A 23079-nucleotide genomic window follows, 5' to 3' on the forward strand; every position below is an offset into this window, starting at 1 on the left:
CTAATAAACATGGTAATAAGATTCAAATCTAGTTAGAGTGCTCAAGCTACACCATTTTACAAGATTGTTCTGATTGACCTGTATTCCTTGAATTTACATACAAGTTTATTGAGCAGGTGGACCAATATTCTACAGATATCTAGATGTTTGATAGTCACTCATATTTTGCACCTTGTGAAAACACAAGACCCCAGATATTATATAGTGAAAAATGTCTTTAGAGAATGCTTAAAACAACTAAAATTAATTTAGGAATGAGTTAAGATTTAGATAACACTATAGAATAATAAAGTTGAATGATAACGACTACAGAGAAGAGTGAAAGGGGATAGAATGATGGACCACCTAGGAGCTGTATGTCATTGTTATTGTGTTTCAAAAACAGAAAGACTTCAGAGAAGAGAAGGAGGAAAATAATCAAAGTGTCCTTAATCAAGTTCTTTTTAATCCACCTAATAGTGTGGACTGAGAGTCAGAGAAGACAGGAAAAATAAAATAGAAAATAAAGCATTGTATAGACCTCTTACAATGTAAATAAATTGTAATAACAATATGATAATTAATTTCCAAAGAAGTAAAGGAAACAATAGCTAAACTCTAAAGGCAAAAAGAATGAAGAGAGAAAACAAGCAAAGTAAAACCTTTATCAATAACAAACACAAGAATTTGGAAGTGAAAAAGCAGTGGAAATACTCTAAATAACAATAAAATAACAATACAAATTGCTAATGTGGATAGAAAATGGATCACATTTAATCATATTAATTTTGAAAAAACATACTAGGAATGAAAATTTTAAAGTCATAATTTAAAACACTATTTACATTATAACTACACAGTGTAGTTCAGTGGTAAAATCTTGACCTAGCATATGTAAAATAATGGTGTGATCTCCCAAGCATTACAAAGGTACACACAAAGCACACACACACAAAAACCACATAAACACACACACACACACACACACACATACCACATACACTCATTTGGAATATTGATATTATAATATTAAATAGAGGAAATTATCACAAATAGTAAAAATAGATAAATAAATGAAATCATAATATTGCTCATATTATTTAAACTTTTAGTAGAAATCAAATAATCACAATATACTTGGATTCTTATAGATTAAGTAAATGGAAAAATAAGAAATAGAAGACATGAGAACCTTTGTAAACAAGTTTTAAATAATAAACATTTTGAAACATGTATCCTTTAATTTTGACAAAAGATTAATGTTACTGGTGTTTAAGTCTCAAGATTTATAATATGATAACCAGGTGCTCTGTATCTCGCTATGGGTGGCTATATCTCAAATCATTTCACTCTGGATATTTTTATGATAAGGTCTCATAGTTTCTCAGGCTCTCCCGAATTACAAACCCTATTCACAGTTCCTACCATAGGTAAAAAATGGAAGACCCAAATCACCATGCCCAGCTCAAACTTTTTTTTTTTAATTCAAGTACAAATATTTACAAAAAAGTGACCGGGAAATGAAGCCTTTCTTAATATAGTATGTGTTTCTTGAAAATAGAGTAATTATTTGTTACCTGGAAAAATATGTTTAGAACTATAAGAAAACCAATTTATGTAAATTCACCAACCATATAATAATTAAGAAAATAATATTAAATATTCACATGTTAAATATTTTAAAAGTAACATATATGTGAATAATTTACATGTGTAAAAATCATGCAAAATTAAATGAACTAATCCTACAACTCTGAAAAAAGAATTATCTTAAAAAACAAGAAAATAATTAATTAAGACCAAAATTTAAAATATAGAAAATAAAATGAAATGTACCCTTTAGTTGACTTAAGTAACTGTAAACCCTTTTTATATCAATTTTATAATAAAAAAGTATGAACAAAGAAAGCAAAAGTACATTTGAACAATACCAACAGCAAAAGCATCAGTAATTGAGTGTACAAAAAAAAATCGATGGAGGGGATAACAATATTCCTTCCAAAAGAAATGTACTCATTACCTTAATTATGTATCTGTAACCCCTCTGTACATTACCTTTAAATAAAATTATATTGAAATTAAAAATAAAACAGATAATATAGCAATTAAGAATTCTTAGAAGCCATTAGTTAAACATTATAAAAAACTGCCCCAAGTAACCAAGGAATATATTTTGATGATATTATTTAAATACTTAAACCTCAGCAGAAAACAAAATGTTTAAAATCTTTTACAAATAAAGTTATAAATCAGAATATATTACTATAATAATCATTGAATGGATTTTTAGTGGCAGTCAAATATGTAAGAAATGAGGCAATATGCCATTCGTTTGCACTTAATAAGTGAGAAAGATTTTTTTAGGTCTTTTAAAATATATCATAAGATTAATGAAGAAACTATTCTGTCACATCATACTGTCGCTACCGCCTCGACCAGCAAGGAAGACGCGACACCGGACTCTTCTCTCTGCAGTTTATTCAGGACCTTTTTGTAATCTTCTGACCCCCACCCCGGGGAGAATTCCCCACAGCCTTAAATACCCGCTGGGTAGCCAACCCTGATACGCCACGTGGGAACCGCCAATAGGTTCAGGTGCACAGAAGCAAGCCAGATTCTTTGCCTTAGCCATATCAGGAGTTGTTTACCACGAGAGCACTCGCCATCGGGAAGGCGGAGGGCGGAAGCCGGCGCCATCTTCCAGGTGCGGCCTCTCGCAGCTCTCTACAGTTCCCCCTTTTTTGTTTAAAGAACACAGATGAGAACAGAGGTCTGATCCCTGTTGTGCAATTGCAAGGACTGCATACAAGCCTTCTCCCAGAGGGTACCTTCTCTAGGGATGACTCAGCCTGTCCATTGATTCGTTTTTCACAAGGACGGGAAAAGGCAAATCGAACCCGTGTGCAATCAAACATGCTCTCCTCGAGGGCAAAACTCATGCCTCTCGACTGCAGTACTTTGGCTTTGCAATCTGTGCTCATTGTTTTAGGGTGGCAAGCCACGCTTGGGGGGACTGACCTGCTCCAATGACTGTAAAGGCTTGGATAACCATGGCTGCACTGCGACGCTGAGAACCTCTAATTTGGCAAATGCACCACAGACATACCAAGGAGGCTAACACCAGGAGGCCTATCAGGGCTCCCAAACCCGCCCCCTCCTTGAGATGAATCATAGCAGCAGAGATCCATGAAGATAACCCCTCCGCCAATCCGGCATCCACTCGGGTCGAGTTCACCATGACGATGGCAACCCTGAGCTGTTCCATCAGGTTGTCGAACTCACCAGTTCAATTACCTAAAAGATAACTAGACAACTGTTTAGACAAATTTGCAGCATTTTTTGAATAGGTTTTTTTCCTGGGCCTGAACTCTGGGCCTGGGCGCTGTCCCTCAGCTCTTCAGCTCAAGGCCAGCGCTCTACCACTTGAGTCACAGCATCACTTCCGGCTTTTTTCATTTCTTTTTGCTTATGTGGTGCTGAGGAATCGAACCCAGGGCCTCATGCATGCAAGGCAAATGCTCTACCACTGAGCCACCTTCCCAGCCCCTTTCTTCTGGGTTAATTGCACCACAGCAGCAGCTAATCCAGCATTAGTTAGTGGTCCGCCCAGCTCTCTGCAAACTTTCATCCATGCTTCTAGTCCCCTATTCTTATATGGGGTTATGGCGGCTCTGCATTCCTTAGTGCACTGCTCGTAAACAAGCTGTTTAATTAATGGCATGGCTGCGTCTGGGTCACCAAAAATTCTGCCAGCGTCCTCGACCATACGGGCAACAAAGTCCAAAAACGGCTCCATAGAGCCCTGCAGGATTTTGGTGAGATTGCCACTCACCTCGCCTTTATTTGGTAAGGCCTTCCATGCCTTTATGCCACTTTTATTGATTTGTTCATAAACTTGAACCGGGTAGCCTATCTGCTGATTGGCGAATCTCCCCTGTCCAAGCAGCATATCTCTATCCCAAGCTGGGTTTCCCCCAGCCTGATTGGCCGCAGCCTCTTCACTAGCAAATTCAATCAAAAAAGCCTTCCAATCTAAATACTGACCTGGGCTCAAACAAGCTCGTGCGAGCCCACTCCAATCACCGGGTGTCATGCAGTGTCTGTTTAGGGCCTCCACCTGGGCTACAGTAAAGGAGGCCGTGATTCCGTATGTCCGCACAGACTCAGCTAAAGATTTTATCACCTTAAAATCTAAGGGTTCATGATACCGCTGTCCCTGTGGATCCTGAAATATTGGACAGGCTAGATGTAACTCGGTTCTGACCGCTTTCCACACTCCTGGGCTGAAAGAACAGCCGGGGCTGCCACTTCCAGGGTCCTCCGCATAGAGCGGAGGGGCCGAAGGTGTGGGGTGGTGCACGGAGGGCGTGCATTCGTCTTTATCTGGGTCCTCTCTCTCCTTCCATTTCCTCCTCTTTCTTATCTTTGTTTTTTCTATTTGTTCTATGATTGATTGTAATTCCTCTGAGTCTGTAGACTCAGAGGTCTCTAGTTCGGCAAAATCAGGGCATGACCCCCCCCTGCTCTCCTCCTTTTCGCTGTCTGCCCTTTCTGATCTTTCTTCCTGCAGCATTTCTAAGGCGGCCTGACCATTCTCTACCGCCTCACTGCAACGCTGGTCCTCGAGACAGCCTCTTATCAGTTTCCATATTGGTCTCACTCCGCTCTTAAGCATTCCTTGTTCAGAGGCAAAATCTAGGTCCCTCCCTAGTTTCTCCCAAGAGGCCACCGTGAGGCTTCCAGAGACAGCGAACCATGGGGCAACGGTGTCACATTCATTCAAAAATCTCTCTAAAGTACTCTTTTTTATTTTTAACTTTTTTGAGTGCAGTAGCTCATTGAGAGCCAAAAAAATTGGGTGCGAAAAAGAAGCGCCCATGTTTCAAACATTTAAAGCTGGTAAACAAGCTTTTACTTTCACGTTTGGCTACTCTACTGACTAGCCCCGGGTTCTCACTCTCTCTTTATCTACCGAGAAGAGCAAAAATCCCCCCGCTCTTGTGGCGGATTCCCCTTTTACTTGGGAACTTACTCCCCACTCTTGTGGCGGATTCCCCTTTTACCTGGGAACTTACTCCCCGCTCTTGTGGCGGATTCCCCTTTTACCTGGGAACTTACTCCCCGCTCTTGTGGCGGATTCCCCTTTTACCTGGGGACTTACCCCCGCTTTTGTCGCAGATTCCCCTTTTACCTGGGGACTTACCGGTGCACCACCCTGACCGCAGAGAGTTCTGAGTCCTCGTTGGGGTTATGGCTGAGTCCCCGTACGGGCCACCACGTGTCGCTACCGCCTCGACCAGCAAGGAAGACGCGACACCGGACTCTTCTCTCTGCAGTTTATTCAGGACCTTTTTGTAATCTTCTGACCCCCACCCCGGGGAGAATTCCCCACAGCCTTAAATACCCGCTGGGTAGCCAACCCTGATACGCCACGTGGGAACCGCCAATAGGTTCAGGTGCACAGAAGCAAGCCAGATTCTTTGCCTTAGCCATATCAGGAGTTGTTTACCACGAGAGCACTCGCCATCGGGAAGGCGGAGGGCGGAAGCCGGCGCCATCTTCCAGGTGCGGCCTCTCGCAGCTCTCTACATCATACGATAATTAGAGCAAGAACAGATTGTACTAAGTTTTGGGATGTTAATATATGTACTTACTTTGGTTTTGGAAAATTGTGAGGATTTCAACTTTTTCTTGTGGAAAGGGAAGCCCTGTCCTTAAATTAACCACTGATATAATTCCAGCCTAACAAGAACAATAATGCTAGGCTGGCATTATATCAGTGGTTAATTTTAGGATAGGGGTTCCCTTCCCACAAGGACATGCACCTGATGCATCAATGGCATCCGAGTTGCACACCAACTTGTCTAGTTTCCTGGATCCTGCAGTCCTTCCAATTTTAGTCTCTAGATAGAGCAGGATGGTGGAAATGATCCAATGCACCCAGGTATAGATTGGGAAGGAACTCCCCTAAAATTTGTCCTGTTTTTTGTTCTCAAGCCTCCTAAGTAGTTAAGAGTACAGATTGGAGTCCCTGGTGCCAAGCAGTAACAGTATTTTTAAAGCAATTAGACACATAGATGACAGGCTTGTGATTACCTCAGGAAAAGGATAAAAATGCAGTGAAGCATTGAGGACAGACAGAATTTTAACTAGCTACTCAGAGGGTGAATTAGCTTAGCTAGCTACTCGGGAGGCCAAGATCTGAAGACCACTGTTCAAAGCCAGTCCAATCATGAAAAAATATGTGATTATCTCCAAAAAACCAGAAGTGCAGCAGTGGCTCAAGTGGTAGACCACTATCCTGGGGCACAGATGCTTAGAGCAGGAATGAGGAATGCATGCATGAGCACATGAACATGCACGTGTGTGTACACACACAAATGAGTATTTCAATGCAGAGTTCTTTATTTTTTTTACCTTGCTGTACTTTATTTCCCTGTATTAGTTCACAAATTAAGAAAATTAGCAAAGCAACTATTTACATACAACTCATCATGTTTCTCTAAAGTATACTCTCTTCATGGCAGCCTGCTTTTATTTGACCAAAAAGTAAATTATTCAGGAGATCAATTCATTTCCCTCAACTCTGTAATGTTGGATGATTGTTTAAGTTCTTCCTAGCAATGTAATTTTGTGAATTCCTGCATCAAGTAGCATATTTCTTTCATGAACAGGGAAGCCTCTGGGGAAAAAAAAAACTGTAGGTTTTACTCCTCCTGGCAAGCATCTGGAAATTTATTATCTTCATATAACCCATGATCTGTCTGTGTATGCCAAAGACGGTTGTGAATATAAAAAGACCCTTCTAAGCACATAGGATACCTTTAATAAGTATGAAGGTTTTTTTATTATTCTGAAAATACCATACAGAGGAGTTACAATTACATGGGCAAGATAATGAGTACATTTCTTACCAAGCATTGATGCCTCCTCCTTTGTTTCCCCTTTCTATCCCTTTCCATCTCACCCCTTCTGCCCCTCCCCGTTATTCCCCGCCTTGTGAAAGTTTTAAAGTTCGTTTTTCGACATAACATCTTGTAAATGTCATTGTTACAATGGGTCCAACACTATCCCTTTTTAAACGATTTGTTTTTTTCCCTTCCCCTCCACAAATTATACCAACATAAAATACAGTGAAAACAGGAGTTATATCGTGGGGGAGGGACTTACAAATCAACAAAAATTCATCTTCAAAATATATTACAAACAATCACATGAAAGAAGAAAATATTTGAATACTTATGTTGGGGTACATTTCACATAACATCAACGATTCTTACCTTTTCTGCTTGTCTCAGACATATACTATTTACTACCAATAAGGGAAACTATGGTGCCTATGTGCATTTGGGCCTAGCTTACTTCACTTAATATAATTTTTTCCAAGACTTTCATTTTCCTGACAATGGGGAAATGTCATTCTTTCTGATGGAGGCAAGGAGTTCCATTGTGTATATATACCACAATTTCTTGATCCATTCATCTACTGAGGGGCATTTGGGTTGGTTCTAAGCTTAGCTATGGTAAATAATGTTGCCATAAACATAGTTGTGCTGGGAGCTTTAGTGTGGTCTTCTTTGTGATCATTTGGGTAAATGCCCAAAAGTAGGATTGCTTGGTCATAGGGGAGCTCTATGTAGAGTCTTTTGAGGAACCTCCATACGACTTGCCAAAGTGGTTAACCAAGTTTACACTACCACCAATAATGCAGTAGGGTTGCCCTATCCACATCTCCTCCTGAATCTGTTGTTATTAGAGTTCTTGATTTTAGCCATCCTAACTGGGCTGAGGTGGTATCTCAGTGTTGTTTTGATTTTCATTTTTCTGTGGCTAGGGAGGTTGAGCATTTCTTCATGTGTCTATTGGCCATCCTTCTTTCTTCTTCAGAGAAGTTTCTCTTTAGCCCACTTATTTATTGGGCAGTTGTTTCTTTTAGGATTTGTTGTTGGGGGATTTAATTTTATGGAGTTCCAAGTATATTTTAGATATGAGACCCTTGTCCGTTGTATGGATAGTGAAGATCTTCTCCCCATCCTTAGGCTTTCTATTGATCTTGCTAGCTATGTCTTTGCCATGCAGAAGCTCTGCAACTTCATGCAATCCCATTTGTCCAACCTTTCTATGATTTGTTGTGTTTCTGGGTCTCTATTAAGAAAATTTCAGCCTTTGCCAAGGAGATCTAGGGTTTCTCCTATTCCATCCTGTAAAGTTTTCAGAGTGTCTGCTTTGACTCCGAGGAATTTGATCCATTTGGAGTTGATTCTGCTGCAGGGTGATATATAAGGATCTAGCTTTACTTTTCTACAGGTAGTTAACCAATTTTGAGAGCACCATTTACTGAAGAGGCTGTCTTCCTTCCATTCTATTTTTTTTAGCTGCCTTATCAAGATTAGGTGGCTGTAGTTCTTTAGGTTCATTTCTGGGTTTTCAATTCTATTCCATTGGTCCTGAGATGTGTTGTTGTGTCAGTACCAAGCTGTTTTGATTACTACGGCTTTCTAGAAGAGTTTGAAATTTGTTATTGATTTTCTTCCAGCATGTTCTTTCTGTTAAGGATCGTTTTTGCTATACGTGGTCTTTTATTGTTCCATATATATTTTTGGATTGCCTTTTCTATTTCCTTGAAGAATGAGGTTGCAATATTGATAGGTATCACATTGAATTTATAGATAGCATTGGGAGGTATTGCCATTTTTACGGTGTTGATCTTTCCAATCTAAGAACATGGGGGTTTTTGCTACTTTCTAGGTCTGTTTTGATTTCCTTTTTTAGGTATTTAAAGTTTTCATCATAAAGGTCCTTCACTCATTTGGTTAAGTTCATTTCTAGGTATTTCATTTTTTGTGGGGCTATTAGGAATGGAGTTGCTTTCCTAATTTCAGCCACAATTTTCTCATTGTTGGCATACAGAAAAGCCATTGATTTTTGAGGATTAATTTCATACACTGCTACTTTGCCAAAGTTTTGAGTCACCTTGAGTAACTTGGGAGTGGATTCTTTAAATACAAGATCATGTCATCTGCAAAGAGGGGGAGTTTTACTTCTTCTTTCCCTATTGGGGTCCCCTTTATGTTCTCATCTTGTCTTATTGGTGTAGATAGGCATTCTAATACTAGATTGAAGAGCAGAAAAAAGAGTGGGCATCCTTGTCTCATTCCAGAGTTTAGAGTAAATAGCTTTAGTTTTTCACCATTGAGTATAATGCTTTCTGTAGTTTTGTCATACACAGCCTTTATTGTATTGAGGAATGTTCAATGGTTTCCTAATTTTTCCAGGACCTTCCACATAAAGGGGTGTTGGATCTTGTCAAAAGCTTTTTCTGCATCTATTGAGATAACCATGTGGTTCTTATCCTTGCTCTTTTTGATATGATGAATTATGTTAATTGATTTGAGTATATTGAAGCAGCTTTGTACGGCTGAAATGAATTCTGTTTGCTTGTGGTGGTGTATGATGTTTTGGATGAATTGTTGAAATCGATTAGCCAAAATTTTGTTGAGAGGCTTTGCATCAATGTTCATGAAAGAAATGGGTCAATAGTGCTCTTTCTTTGATGAGGGTTTTGGTATGAGGGTAATGATATCTTCATAGAAAGCGTTCGCTTTATTGGGGTTTTACATCCGTTAATATTGATAGATAGGACTGAGAGGTATTTGGATGTTCCTGCCATTTTATCCTCCTTCTTGGGAGCTACGCCTACTGCATTCTTCCTATGGTTCTTGGATTCTGTTTGGGTGTGGTTTCTTGGCCTTTATTGTGGTCTTCTTGGTTTTCTATGTGTAGGACATCTTTAAGTATCTTTTGTAGAGCTGATTTGATGAACATATATTGTTTGTTTTTTTTGCTATGGAAGATTTTTATTTTACCTTCAGTTATGAAGGAGAGTTTAGCTGGGTACACTATTCTTGGTTGATAGTTGTTTGTCTTTAGGGCATGGCATACCTCATTCCAGGCTCTTCTTGCTTTAATTGTCTCTGTTGAGAAATCTGAGGTGATTCTAATTGGTTTTCCTTTATAGGTGACTGATCTTTTCTCCTTGGCAGCTTTAAGGATCTTTTCCTTGATCTGAATTGATCCTGTGTGGATTATAATGTGATGATGGGATGTCCTGTTCTTGTGTGGTCTATTTGGAGTTCTAAAAGCTTCTTGTATCTGAATATGCCTATCTTTTTGTGTGTTGGGAAGTTTTCTGCTGGGATCTTGTTAAACAAATTTTCTAGACGATTAACTTCTGTGTCTATGTGCTCCTGTACACCCATTTCCCTCAGATAAGACCTTCTGATGGTGTCTTCCAAGTGTTGAATAGATTTATCATATTTCTTGAATTTGTCTTGGATAGTTGTATGTTCTTTCTCTATAATACCTAGGCTATCTTCAATGCCGGAGATTCAATCTTCTGCATGGTCTAACCTACTGTCAAGACTTTCTACTACATTTTTTCATTTTTTTGCTTCTGATTGGTCGGTTTTTATGGTTTCAAAATCTTTGTTGGAGCTTTGTTTTAGATCTTGTATGAAATTCTTTACTTCCTTAATTTGTGTTCAGTGTTTATTCTCAAATCACTTGGTTGATTGGTTATGGTTTCCTTGGACTCCCATTGCTTCTGTTGGGCTCCATTCAGCATTCTCTTTGTGGTCGCCCTGAGTCCTTTCAGGTGCCTGTTTATGGATTCCATGAATGCCTCTATTGATCTTTGTCTATGCTCATCCTGCTCTTGCAATTCTTGTATTACTCTTTGATTACATTTCTCACGTTCATGCAACTTGTGTAGTTCTCTTTGTCTGATCTCAGCCTGCTCATGCAATTCCTTTATTTCTCTTTGAGTGTTCTCAACCTGCTTACACAATTCCAGTATCAACCTTTTAGTATCTTCCTCAAGCCCATGAGCTTCGTGTTTTGATCTTTGGTTTGCCTCCTCTCTCTCTCTCATGCTCACACTGAGTCCTTTGCAGGGTTTCAATCATTTCATTCACCATGTTTACCAGTAATGTTTGTAGAGCTTTTTGGTAACTCTCCTCTGGATTATTCATTATCTGTTCTATCACCTGATTATCTTGAGTGGGAATTGAGATACCCGGACTTGCCATTTTTCCTTGTGTATTTCTTGCTTGTTCTGCCCATTTGGGATGAAAGTAATGCTAGTTTTGTGCTAGAACACAATTTTAAGGCAAGCATCAACCAAAGTCCTGTAATTGCATAGTCAAAAGTCTGCAGATACAATCTATTTCAAGAGATACAGTCTATTCAACATTAAACAACTATGTATTAATGGGGTAAGAATAGCAAAGAAGAATTTGACAAACCAGAAATAATTATGTTTAGGGAGAAAGGTGTGGAAAAATAGGGTTAGAGGGATGTGGAAAGGTAAAAGGAGAGTGATATTAACCAAGTCCTACTCTAAAGAGGGAAATGGATTGGAAAGAATGAAAGGAGAGAGAGAAACAAATTAAAAGAAGAGACAAGAAAAAAACGGAAAGACAAATATTTAAATTTAAAAAGTGAAACTCATAAAAGTAATGAAAATTTAAAGAAGTGACATTGAGAGATGAACGGGGATAGGATGAGAGGAGGGGAGGGATAGAAAGGAGACCTGAAAAAATAAAAAATAATAATTTGTGGAGGGGAAGAGGAAAAACAAGTCGATTAAATCAGGTACAGGTGGACCCGTTGCAACAATGAGAAATACAAGTTGTCATGTCGAAAACGAACTTTACAACTTTGGTGGGGGGGGGGAGGATTAAATGGGGAGCAGTGGGAGGCTGGGAAGGGATGGGAAGGGAAAACAAAGGAGGAGGCTACAATGCTTGATAAGAAATGTTCTCATTATCTTGCCCATGTAATTTTAACCTCTCTGTACGTTATTTTCACAATAAAAAATAAATTTAAAAATACTTCAAATATTGTATAGATATAAATCGATAATACTGCTATTAAGGAATTTAATCCTAAGCAGTTTTGAATTGAGGAATATATTTATGAATTAAGTATGTACACAATGCGGGATAAGGTCTTATAATCAATGACAGGTATATATGAGGATAAGCAGAACAACAAATAATTCATGCAAAAAGAACAAAAGATGAAAAAGTAAAACGAATGAGAAAGAAAGAACTAAAAAGACCTAATGGTCAGTAGAGATTTTTTTAAAAAGCACACATACACACATATACACCTAAAATAAGAGTTATAAGAGGAAGAAAAAAAGATTAATAAAAACAATTTTTTATAATTAAAAAGTAAATATTTTAAAAATATAAAAAAAGACTTCTTTTATTTTGTTTTTGGAGTGTTGATGGGAAAATCCTGTATCTCCCTTGTGTCAGTAACCAGTCTCTTGGTGGAGTCTCTGGTTTGCTTGTGGTGTTTAGTTTTCTGTGGCTTGATTGGTTTTTTTAAGTCAGTTTCTTTGGGCAGGCAGAAATAATTCTGTTGGTTTACCCAGAAGTTTGTGATACTCCTCCCAGGCTAGTTCAGTGGGAGGGAGATCTGTTTTGATTATCACAAAAGAGGAACATGGCTGTTTCTGGAGTTGCTGTGAAAAGGCTGAGTTCTGGGAAAAGTTGAGGCCCTTCAGAAAACAGTAGCTTTTCCCTGAGGGGCTAGCTTCTGAGACATTCACAGAGCCCAGCCTGGAGCCATTCTCAGGGTTTATGTTTACTGAGTTTCAATTGATTGTCAGGGCTGCTGTAGAGAGGGGCAGCCTCTGGCTCTTTTTACCCAGTGAAGAAAGCCACTCCTTCGGGCGTGTAGCTTTCTCTGCCTGGTTGTGGACTTCAGAATGGCAGGTCAGGGTAGGTACTTGTGACTCGCTAAATGACTCTTTTGTTTTTATCAAAGGACTGAGTTGGAGCTAGTTACTTAGCCAGGCCTTTGTCTGTATCAAAGATGGAGATCTCCGCTGTTGGGGGGAGGAGTGGCCTTCCCTCCTCTGCTTCCTTTGAGAAGCAGTGAGAATGTTAGTTTTGTACTCATGCGGGAGTGTTGGTTCCTGGGTAGCCTATGTTCTGCTATCTGCAGGATGAAGATATCTGCTATTTGTCAGTTCTTGTTGGTGTTGAGTAAAATCTGCTCACCAGCTGCATCTGGCACCTTTGTCCCAAACTCTCTGGGTTGTAGGTATGGTGGCTATGGGTGCCAACACAGCCGCCACAGCCGCCGCAGCCATGGCTGCCAGAAAATGCTCACATCTGTCTCCTTACCTGGATTTTCCCTCTCTGGCCAAACTCTCTGTACTGTGATGCACACTTGGTGTGCCTAGGACTGTTCACTGGAACATTAGAACTGCTTTCTCTGCAAGAGCTTGTTTAGCCACCAGGTTCTCCTCTGCCATCTTCTTGAAATTCCTGAAGGTGTTTAAATGTTACTGGAATTGTTTTGGAATAAATATTTTTTACCTTGACTATCTTGAGAAAGAAGATTTGGTTTCTCAGCACTATAGGTAAGAACTTGAGTGAAAGAAACAAAAGGAAAAATGAGGAACAACTCAACACATACATTCAAAAGAAACAAAACAACCCAAGCAAAACCAAATTAACTCAGTACTCAAGAACCAGCAGGAAATTCAAAGGTTTATAAAAATAGCTATAATAGGGGCTGGGAAGATGGTTCAGTGGTAGAGTGCTTGCCTTGCATGCATGAGGTCCTGGGTTTGATTCCTCAGCACCACATAAGCAAAAAGAAAAAAGCCAGAAGTGGCACTATGGCTCAAGTGGTAGAGTGGTAGCCTTGAGCTGAAGAGCTGAGGGACAGCGCCCAGGCCCAGAGTTCAGGCCCCAAGACCGGACTCAAAAAAAATAGCTATGATAAGCTTATGAAAATCCTGACTACATTGGAGCCTACTGTGGTGAGTATAGTGGTTAAAGCTCAGACTGGACCGAAAGATCTGTACACAATGCCAGGAACCAGTTATTCTAAATTCCAGGAAGAATAACACCAAGTAGACTGAGCCCACGATCATACACAAGTAGGAAGCAAGATTAAATCTGAAAGTTAATCAGGATAATTTAGGGCTGGGGGCATGCCAAAGTCGTAAGAACATCCATTTAGAAGACACAAGACACTCAATTGAAATTCTAATATGGGTATTAAAGAAAAAAAACTATGACTTTAAATAATTGGAATAATTGCAAGATTTGAATATTGAGTGGAGAAAAATCCATGAGAGAGATAGAGTTTACCCATGTTGCAATGCTTTCTACTTATGTGATAATATTATGTGGTACTCCAGATAAGACAGAGTTACCTTGCAATGAGCATGGATGTGCATTTGGGTGAAAGAAATACTCTACTTACACAGGTGTAAATTAAATGCTTTTTGGGGGTAGATTTTAGTTCTTGAACTAAGAGCCTGGGTGATATCTCTGAGTCTTTTCTCTCAAGGCTATTACTCTACTACTTTGAGCCACAGTTCCAATTCTGATTTTCTGTTGGTTGTTTGGAGATAAGAGGCTCATGGACTTTCCTGCCCAGGATGGCTTCAAACCAAGATCGTCAGATCTCAGCCTCCTGAGTAACCAGGATCCCAGGCCTGAGCCATCCATGTTTTTTAATAATTTAGTAAATTGTACAGTTACAGAAGTTAAACTTTATCATTATAACTTTTATGATATATGTGTGTATATTTATATCAATGTATACATATAGAAATATTTTAATGTATTTTTGTATCTACAGTAGATTTATGAAATCATCCTTCATTACAAAATAACATGGAAACAAGTTTAATGAGGAGCAAAGCATAGGGAATAGTCACGTTTCTTGTTGAATGAAATATGAATTGTGAGAATCAGTTTGAGAAAACCATTTAACAAAATGGATAATGGCTATTAATTCCAATCCCTTTATTTGCCCATATTTTGCATCCTCACACATGAGTGTCAAAGTCAAACCACACATTTTTGCCTTTGTAGTTAAATCATGCTATAATTTAGGGGATAGGAGAAGTAATCAAATAAAGATTAAAATAATAGTAAGTGATGCTATGAGAGCTGAAAATTATTTTAAATATGATAGTAGCTAATTAAATTCCATATCTCTTATTTTTACTCTATTGTCATATCCCTCATGACCACATTAGGAAAGTACATAGAAGATTCTCACTAAATTATGTGTAAAATTATGAAAAGTGTATTAAAAGCATATGGGCACTTCGGGGCTAGGAAAGTGGCTCAGTGGTAGAGCTCTTGCCTTGCATGCAAGAGGCCCTGTGTTTGATTCCCCAGCACCACATAAGCAAAAAGAAGAAAGCTGGAAGTGGCGCTGTGGCTCCAATGGTAGATTGCTAGCCTTGAGCAGAAAAGCTGAGGGCCAGCGCCCAGGCCCAGAGTTCAGGCCCCTCGACTGGACAGAAAACAACAACAACAACAACAAAGAATATGGACACAATGTGGTTTTAGCTGATTCAGACCTGTAGGGGGTAGTGTGTTTTTGAGAACTTGAAAATCCTTTGGTGGAGATGAAGGAAGGGATGTGCTTATTCTGGAAAATTGGTTAGAGGGTTGCTCCCAGAAAAACAGTGGTGAATTCTTCCCAAAGGTTATAGTAAAATAATCTCACAGTCATGTTCTCTACTGCACTATTCACCATAGAGAACTTATGGAATCAGCCCAGACGCCCTTTAGCGGAGGGATGGTTGGAGAAAGTGTTGCACATATACATAATTGGATTGCACCCATCCATTATAAAGACCGTTACAGCATTTGCAAACAAATGGATAGATCTAAAATTATGTTAAGTAAACGACGTCAGAGCCAGACACACAAAGGACGCTTATTTGGAAGCCAGAATTTTATGCAACTTAAACAACAGTATTAATCAAAGCATGCTATTTGCAGAGGAGTATTTAAAAGGTGTAATTTCTTATAAAATTGAACTTTTAATCCAACAAAATGAATACCAGGAAATTATCACTTGGAAAATATGAGGGGAAGTCAAAGGGAAGGATTAAAGAGACTTACGGAGGTAGAGAGTGAAGCCATAATATTCAATGCAGATAGTATGAAACTAGGAAAAAATGAAAGTGGGGTGAGGTTTGGAAGGATGTGAGAAATTTATGTAAAGATCCATCATACTTAAAAACTAATTCATTGAATGGAAAACCCTTCGTACAACTATTTACTAAAAATATAATGAAAAACAATGGAGACATCTGATCTTAACCCATGAATCAATATGATAATTTCCTTCTCAGAAATTTTCTTTGCAGGTATTGTTCTCATAATAACAGAAAAGTGAACAACACAATGAATATCAATACATCACTTTGCCTATCCTAAATAGACACAATATAAAATCACAGTACAAATATTTGAATATATCACATGATACAATAACAAGTAGAAAATATCAAACTATGATTGTTTTTCCAAGTACTTTACCTTTGGTATCTAATTTAATCCTTACAATAATCCCATAAAGTAGAAATACTTCTATTTTTAATTCTAAGATGATGATATGTAAGTCTTCAGAGTTGTAATTACTAGTACAACATTGTACACACGGTAAGTGTTAGGCTGCGGTCCATTCCCACCATATCAAATAACCTCATTCTATTTTATAACTAAATACCAGCACTCAGTCTACTAATTCTAGGAAAATTTCCCAAAATTATTGTGCACACTCTAATAATATTTCACTTTATCTTTGTTAGAAAATAGGTAACTAAGCCGGACACTGGTGGATCACGCCTGTAATACTAGCTACTCAGGAGGCTGAGATCTGCGGATTGTGGTACAGAGCCAGCTCGGGCAGGACAGACGGTGAGACTCTTATCTCTAATAAACCACTAGTAAACTGGAAGTGGCACTGTGGTCCAAGTGGTAGAGACCAGGGACAACACCCAAGCCCAGAGGTCAAGCCCCATGACCAACAACAACAAAAAAAGAAAATAAGTAACTGTAATATGAAAACTCCAAGTTCATAATCAAGTTATACCTCCCTGGTGAAAGGAACTGCTAAACTATAACATTCTTGATTTCTGGCTCAAAATACTAGAAATCATATTTTATCCCTTCACTCAACACTGCACTGCCTGGGGACCACATCTCTGGTTAACTCAGTCTTACTGAAAGAATGACCTGCCCAATTCCTGATGGAAACAGACTGCAGGTCTTTTGGAGCAATCGTTTCCACATTGTAGCTCACCTAAATTGTTTACCATTAGAAGTATTTTGATTGCTTTTTATACCTAACATTTTGAGAGAAATATACTACTTTATAATGTTATTAAAGAAAAACTGATATAAAAATCACTTTTCACCCCAGATAAATATTTTACCTTTCATATACACAAAAATGCAGTCTGACATATTAATGTTAGGAATGAGAGGTTAAAAATCATAGGCACCAAGACCTAAGTATGAATTAAAGAATCTCCAACTTGTGAATACAATTGGTTTTAAAAGACATCAATACTACTGCATTTTTAAATTCCCTATGATAATGATAATGATTCCCTATGATAATGATAATGAAAATGATAAACTATTAACACTTAAAAATAACTCATTTTCTTGGGAGTAGGACACAAAACACAAGGTTAATTCTAGTCATTTAAAAAGACCTTTATTTATACTAAACATTCACTCATATCTATAAAGATTCTAAAACTAACTGAAGTACAGAGACACATAGGAACTAATTTAACTGCATCATGTACATTCAATGAACTGTTAATAGAAAACAAAGTTATACTAATAATTAGCTTACCCAATTCACTTACATTCTTTTATTCTATTACATTTATTTTCATAAAAACTGGGTTTTCATAAAATGATGCATAAAAAAGCGTATATGCTCACTTACATTTTCAGATCTTAACAATATTTATTTCAGAAAATTTAGCTCTATAGTTAATGAACTGAAATAATATTAAAATATTCAAAGAACTTTCAGAAATTGCAAGACTTTCTCTGGGATGTTATGTATATTGGAAACGATATTCAAAAAGCCTTATTTGTTAAAGTTGTCATAGTTACTCCCACAAAAGAGCCATTGGTAAAGATCCCTGTGCATGTACAAAACACCTTCAAATGCATACACAATCGGGACATGACACATCCTTTTTGTTTGTTCGTTTTTGGAAGGAATATCTAACAAGAATATCGACAATACTTATTTTGTCTATAAGATGGGATATTGAAACGTAATATGGGTTTGATTAAATCTTAGTGCGAATAGATATGGTCTTGCAAAGAAAGTGATTCTCTACAGAAATCCGGAAAGAGTTTATCCAACTTGTGTTTCACAGGAATAACCAGAGAGTAATACCTGCTTGGTCAAGTCGGTCCAAATCACTCCATGAGTGTATCTTAAAAGTATAACCAATTTAAGAGTTCAAATATGAATTTTGTACTGACAATCATCTTACAGCAATAACTTACTACCTAATTATGTCCGTAGCTTCTTACCTCACATACTATAAGAGCTGAAAGCGGTCTCTTTCTCTAACTTAATGCTGTAAATGCTTTGATTATGATGACTTTTTTAGTAGACAAATAATATGTACAGAAGGGTGGTTCCACTGAAATGACATGACAGAACACTGATAAATAACATTGCAACACAGTTAGCTCTTTTCAGCCTCACCATGTCCACATTGGCAAGCAACATTGCAACAGCACACACACACATATACATGTATACACATGTTCGCACATGTACATACACATATACATGCATGCTAAATTCAGGGTTTATTGTACAAAAAAGTTCAAATAAAATATTAGTGATTTGTACAAATGATAATATGCCTTATTACAAAATAATACATGAACCATCACCACCCATGTTACATTTTACCTGCCTCTCCAAATGTGACCACTTAATTTATTTTTAATAAATTGATTACCTTATTAATTCATTTGGTGCTAATACTAGGGCTTGAACTCAGGGCCTGGCTTTGTCCCAGAATTTATTTTTTGTTTCAGTTTTCTCAAGGCTAGCATTTTACTGCTTGTACCACAGCTCCATTTCTAGCTTTTTCTGGTTACATTCAAATCAGAATCTAATGGACTTTTTTTTTCTTGGTCTGCTTTCAAACCACAATCCTCAGATTTCATCTTTCTGATTAACTACTACTAAAGACATAAGCCATCAGTGTGGCTTCTACTTTTTCCTCTATAATTATCTAATGCACATACTTAAATAGTAATTTAAAACTGAGAGAATAGAAGCAAGATGTACAGTGATGATACTGTTCTGTCAGAAATTCAAGTTAGTAATGTAAATTATTCTTAAGACCATACACAAAAAATACCATATTATAGTGTAAGAGAACTCACTATTGAACATATGAGCCTTAAGAGCTTTCTAATAGATCCATTATTTATTGTTACCCAACATTAGAAAAATGTATGAGGCATTGGTAAAATAGAAGTCCTTTGTATGACTACATACATTCCTTGTTTTTTTTTAAAGACACGTGCTTTCATCTAAAAAGTAGGCCTGTCTATTGTCTTCATGTGATTTCAATAATTGAAAGTGCTTAGTGAGAAGGTCAAAATGTATTAGTAGTCCTTAACTATCAATTCTCATTTTTCTTCTTGGAGAATATAATGATCAAATCAATAATTCAGAATCAGAAATCAATAGTTCAGAATCATGTTTCCAATGCAAGTGGATCACCAGTAAGAAATCCTCAATAACAATTTTCACAAAGTTTTGTCACAGATACAATCTCCCTGCCTTCTCTAGCTACTTTACTACCTTTCTATTTCTTCATTATATAGGAAAAGTGTGATTCACCTGATTTCAGTCAGATCTGTTGCTAGAATTATCAAGGAATTAGTTTATTGTCTGTAATTTGGTCAAAGTTATGTCTCTTTATGTAGGCTACTATAAATGTATTTACTAATTTCAAGTAAATACATGAATTCTATTCCCATCTTTTTTAAAAAATAAAATTTTGTTTGCTCTATAAATTGATCAGAGGCATGGATTTTGTCGCTAGCTAGGTCATTGCACATCATCTGTCTCTCTCTCTCCCTTTCTTGGTTCTCATAGATAATATGATTGCTCCATAATTATCCTGATTTATTTTGCTTTCATATTTTAGGTTGCATCATTTCAGTTTTTGCTCTGCCATTTCCCAAATCATTTATATAGAAGGCGTTATTTCCTAATTTCTCATTCCTAGAATAAGCTGCACATGAAGAGATCACTGGTCCTCATTTTCAGTGTGTACATTTGAGTACGGAGGAACATCTTTCCGCTGCTCTCCATCAATTCCCTACTTTCCAGTTAGAATAATTTCGAATAGTAAAATTGGAAAAAGAGAAAATAAATCATGGTGAATAAACAGTTGCAGAAAAATCCTTGGATATTTCTGTCCAGATCAACCAATGTGAACTATTAGGAAAATACATGGACACCTCATTCCCACTGGCACTCAAAGTTTCTGGTTAGGCAATTTTTAGGAATATGAAGAACAAGATGAAAAAATAACGAATGACATCAATTGCAAGAAAAAATGGAGAAGGATCCAAGCAAATTTCTTCAATGGGCTGCCAAAAATATTCGGCTTACTACAGTGCGGAGACTTCTTTCCCAAAAGGCCACTCATGTGAATAGTAGGGATGACGATGAGTATACCCCTCTTCATCGAGAAGCGTACAGTGGACAATTAGACATTGTCAGTGAGTTGGTATCTCAAGCGGCACATGCAATAACTGTAGATGACTGGACACCGCTGCACAGTGCATATACGTGGAATAATACCAGAGTGACTTCTTTATTACTTCATCATGATCCAAATACCAATGCCCAACTAAAGGCCTCTTGTCCCCCTTACATCTTGCTGCTGAGAATTGAGCTAGCAAAGATACGCTGGATCTCCTTCTGTTGAACCATTATATAAAACCAGGCCTGGAAAACAACATAGAAAAACTTGCACTTGATATTGCCAAAAGGATAAGTAGGTATCACTACTTCTATGAAGTTGTGGAAGGCTGTACAAATTGTTCACCTGTGTCCTAATGGTCGGGTTAAGTTTCTTAATTTTCAAAAATGCAAGTCGATCTTTTGTGTCCCTACAAAATATTTACACAATCCAAATAAGAGCAATATATTTTATTTTGGTCTGTCATGGGGCTTGAACTCTGGGCCTGGGAGCTATCTCTGTGCTCTTCAGCTCAAGATGAGAGCTCTACTACTTGAGCCTCAGCTCCACTTCCAGTTTTCTAGTGGTTTATTGGAGATAAGAGTACCACAGACTTTCCTTCCCAGGCTGCCTTGGAACCATGATCTCAGATCTCAGCCTCTTGTGTAGCTAGCATTATAGGCATAAGCCACATGTGCCCGGCAACACCAATATTTTACTGTAAAAATTCATGGATTCTGCAGAATTCTTCCAAGTGAATTGCCTGCATTGGATGTCAAAATGTATTCAATAGTTTTTGTATACATGTATAATGATTTCTTCAGAGTTTGTGAATTTTTTAATCAGAAACAATTTTAACTTACCTGTTGAAATGAGTAGTACAGAAACTAAAATATTTCTGGTGCTTGTCTGAAAAAGTATATTTGACAATATCCTATATTCTATGTTTGCATAATGTTCATAATTTATTTTATTTTCTCCTAAATATACTTTGAATTCTACATTATTTTATAATATTTAGGTTCATTAATGTGTCCTTTATGATTACATTCCATATAGAAACAGTTTGATTCCTTTTTTTCTAGGTCTTAATATTATTTTCTTTAGGATAAAATGACAATGTTGTCTAATTTGAAAAGTTTTGTAAAGTTTATGCTATGTAAACGCCTTCCTGAGGTGAATATTTAATACACTGATGTCAAACTAAATTTAATTATATGAATTACGTGTATTGTTACAGTTGTAATTTTGTAATCAACTTTTTAATAACTGTTTTTCATTTCTTGCATCTGAAGAATGAAACATATGGAATACTTCTCAAATTTTCATATTATGCTTGTGCAAGTGCCATGTTAATCTCTGCATTGTAATTTGAGTATTCGTGCTGCTGAAGCATGTAGTATCCTCTAAATTTAAGTAGTTAATGATGCAATCTTTATACAAGCCTATATCTATGGGTGCCTACTTGTAACAAGGAAACCGTATTGTTCCGAACAATGCTATCGATCTTATTTCCATAAAATTCTGTGAATAGTAGAAAAATTATATTGATCGATCAATTGCTCACATTTGCAATTTTTTTTGTCAATGACTATCTTAAGTCTTTTTATTTGGAATTTGATCGTACTCTCAATTATTTATAGATAGGTCCAAAGGTGATGGCTTTTTCAAGTAATAATTTATCCAACTGTGTTAGCTATGTGGACATAATGGATTCAAAGTAAGCATTGCTTAAGAGCTACTTCTAAACTTCTTCAGCTGATATTTTCCCAAATGAGGTGTTACTGGCACAAATGTCTACCTGAGCCTTCACCCTTCTTCCATGTGGGAACAGATCAACCAGAATATCTTACCCTGACAGCATAGATTGTCTTACTAGAACAAAACTAATCTTGGTTACAAGGGATCATAGAGAGATGAACAGTTCAAACAGAACTGTTCAGACTAGAAGGTATTTTATCAAAATATAATTGTTTATTATACCTTCCATTTCAAAAGTAGCTAAAGCCAAGAAGGTGAAAAAATTGTTCATATGCATGATTACTTAATGTCCTGGCCTGTCTACTATCCAACCAGGCAGGAACTTACACTACTGCCTTTTTATCACCAAATATTTTCATAGTTGCAGGAGAAGTTCATATGTTTCTCCTCGTTATTAGGCATTAAATTGATAATGTTTTAATCACAGTGTTTCCTCTTGCCTCCATGCTGTAAATATAAAAATGGTAAAGCTTTAGGTCTAACTCTATCAAACACTAAGGTAGAGATAATGGAATAATACTTTAAAACAGAGTTGCGTTTGATACAGTAACTACAACAGAACAATGCAAACCTGTGCCTTTTAATTATATTATATATAGTTACATATTTTATATTTATATGTGCTGATTTTATATTTCACACAGTAAAACTTACTAGAATTAGTTGATAATTTGACAAATAAATTTATATTTATTTATTCCAATAAATAGAATTGGAATATAAATAATTAGGTTTAAAATATA

The 23079-nt window shown here is 37.2% G+C and overlaps 1 pseudogene; it reads right to left on the minus strand.

Moving 5' to 3' along the window:
* Positions 1-21874: 21874 nt before the first annotated feature.
* LOC138821658 (U6 spliceosomal RNA) lies at positions 21875-21971 on the minus strand (annotated as a pseudogene).
* Positions 21972-23079: the final 1108 nt, after the last annotated feature.

This window comes from Dipodomys merriami, unplaced genomic scaffold (assembly GCF_024711535.1).
Source record: "Dipodomys merriami isolate MVZ:Mamm:240054 unplaced genomic scaffold, mDipMer1.0.p SCAF_921, whole genome shotgun sequence".
In the NCBI taxonomy this organism is placed as follows: domain Eukaryota; kingdom Metazoa; phylum Chordata; class Mammalia; order Rodentia; family Heteromyidae; genus Dipodomys; species Dipodomys merriami.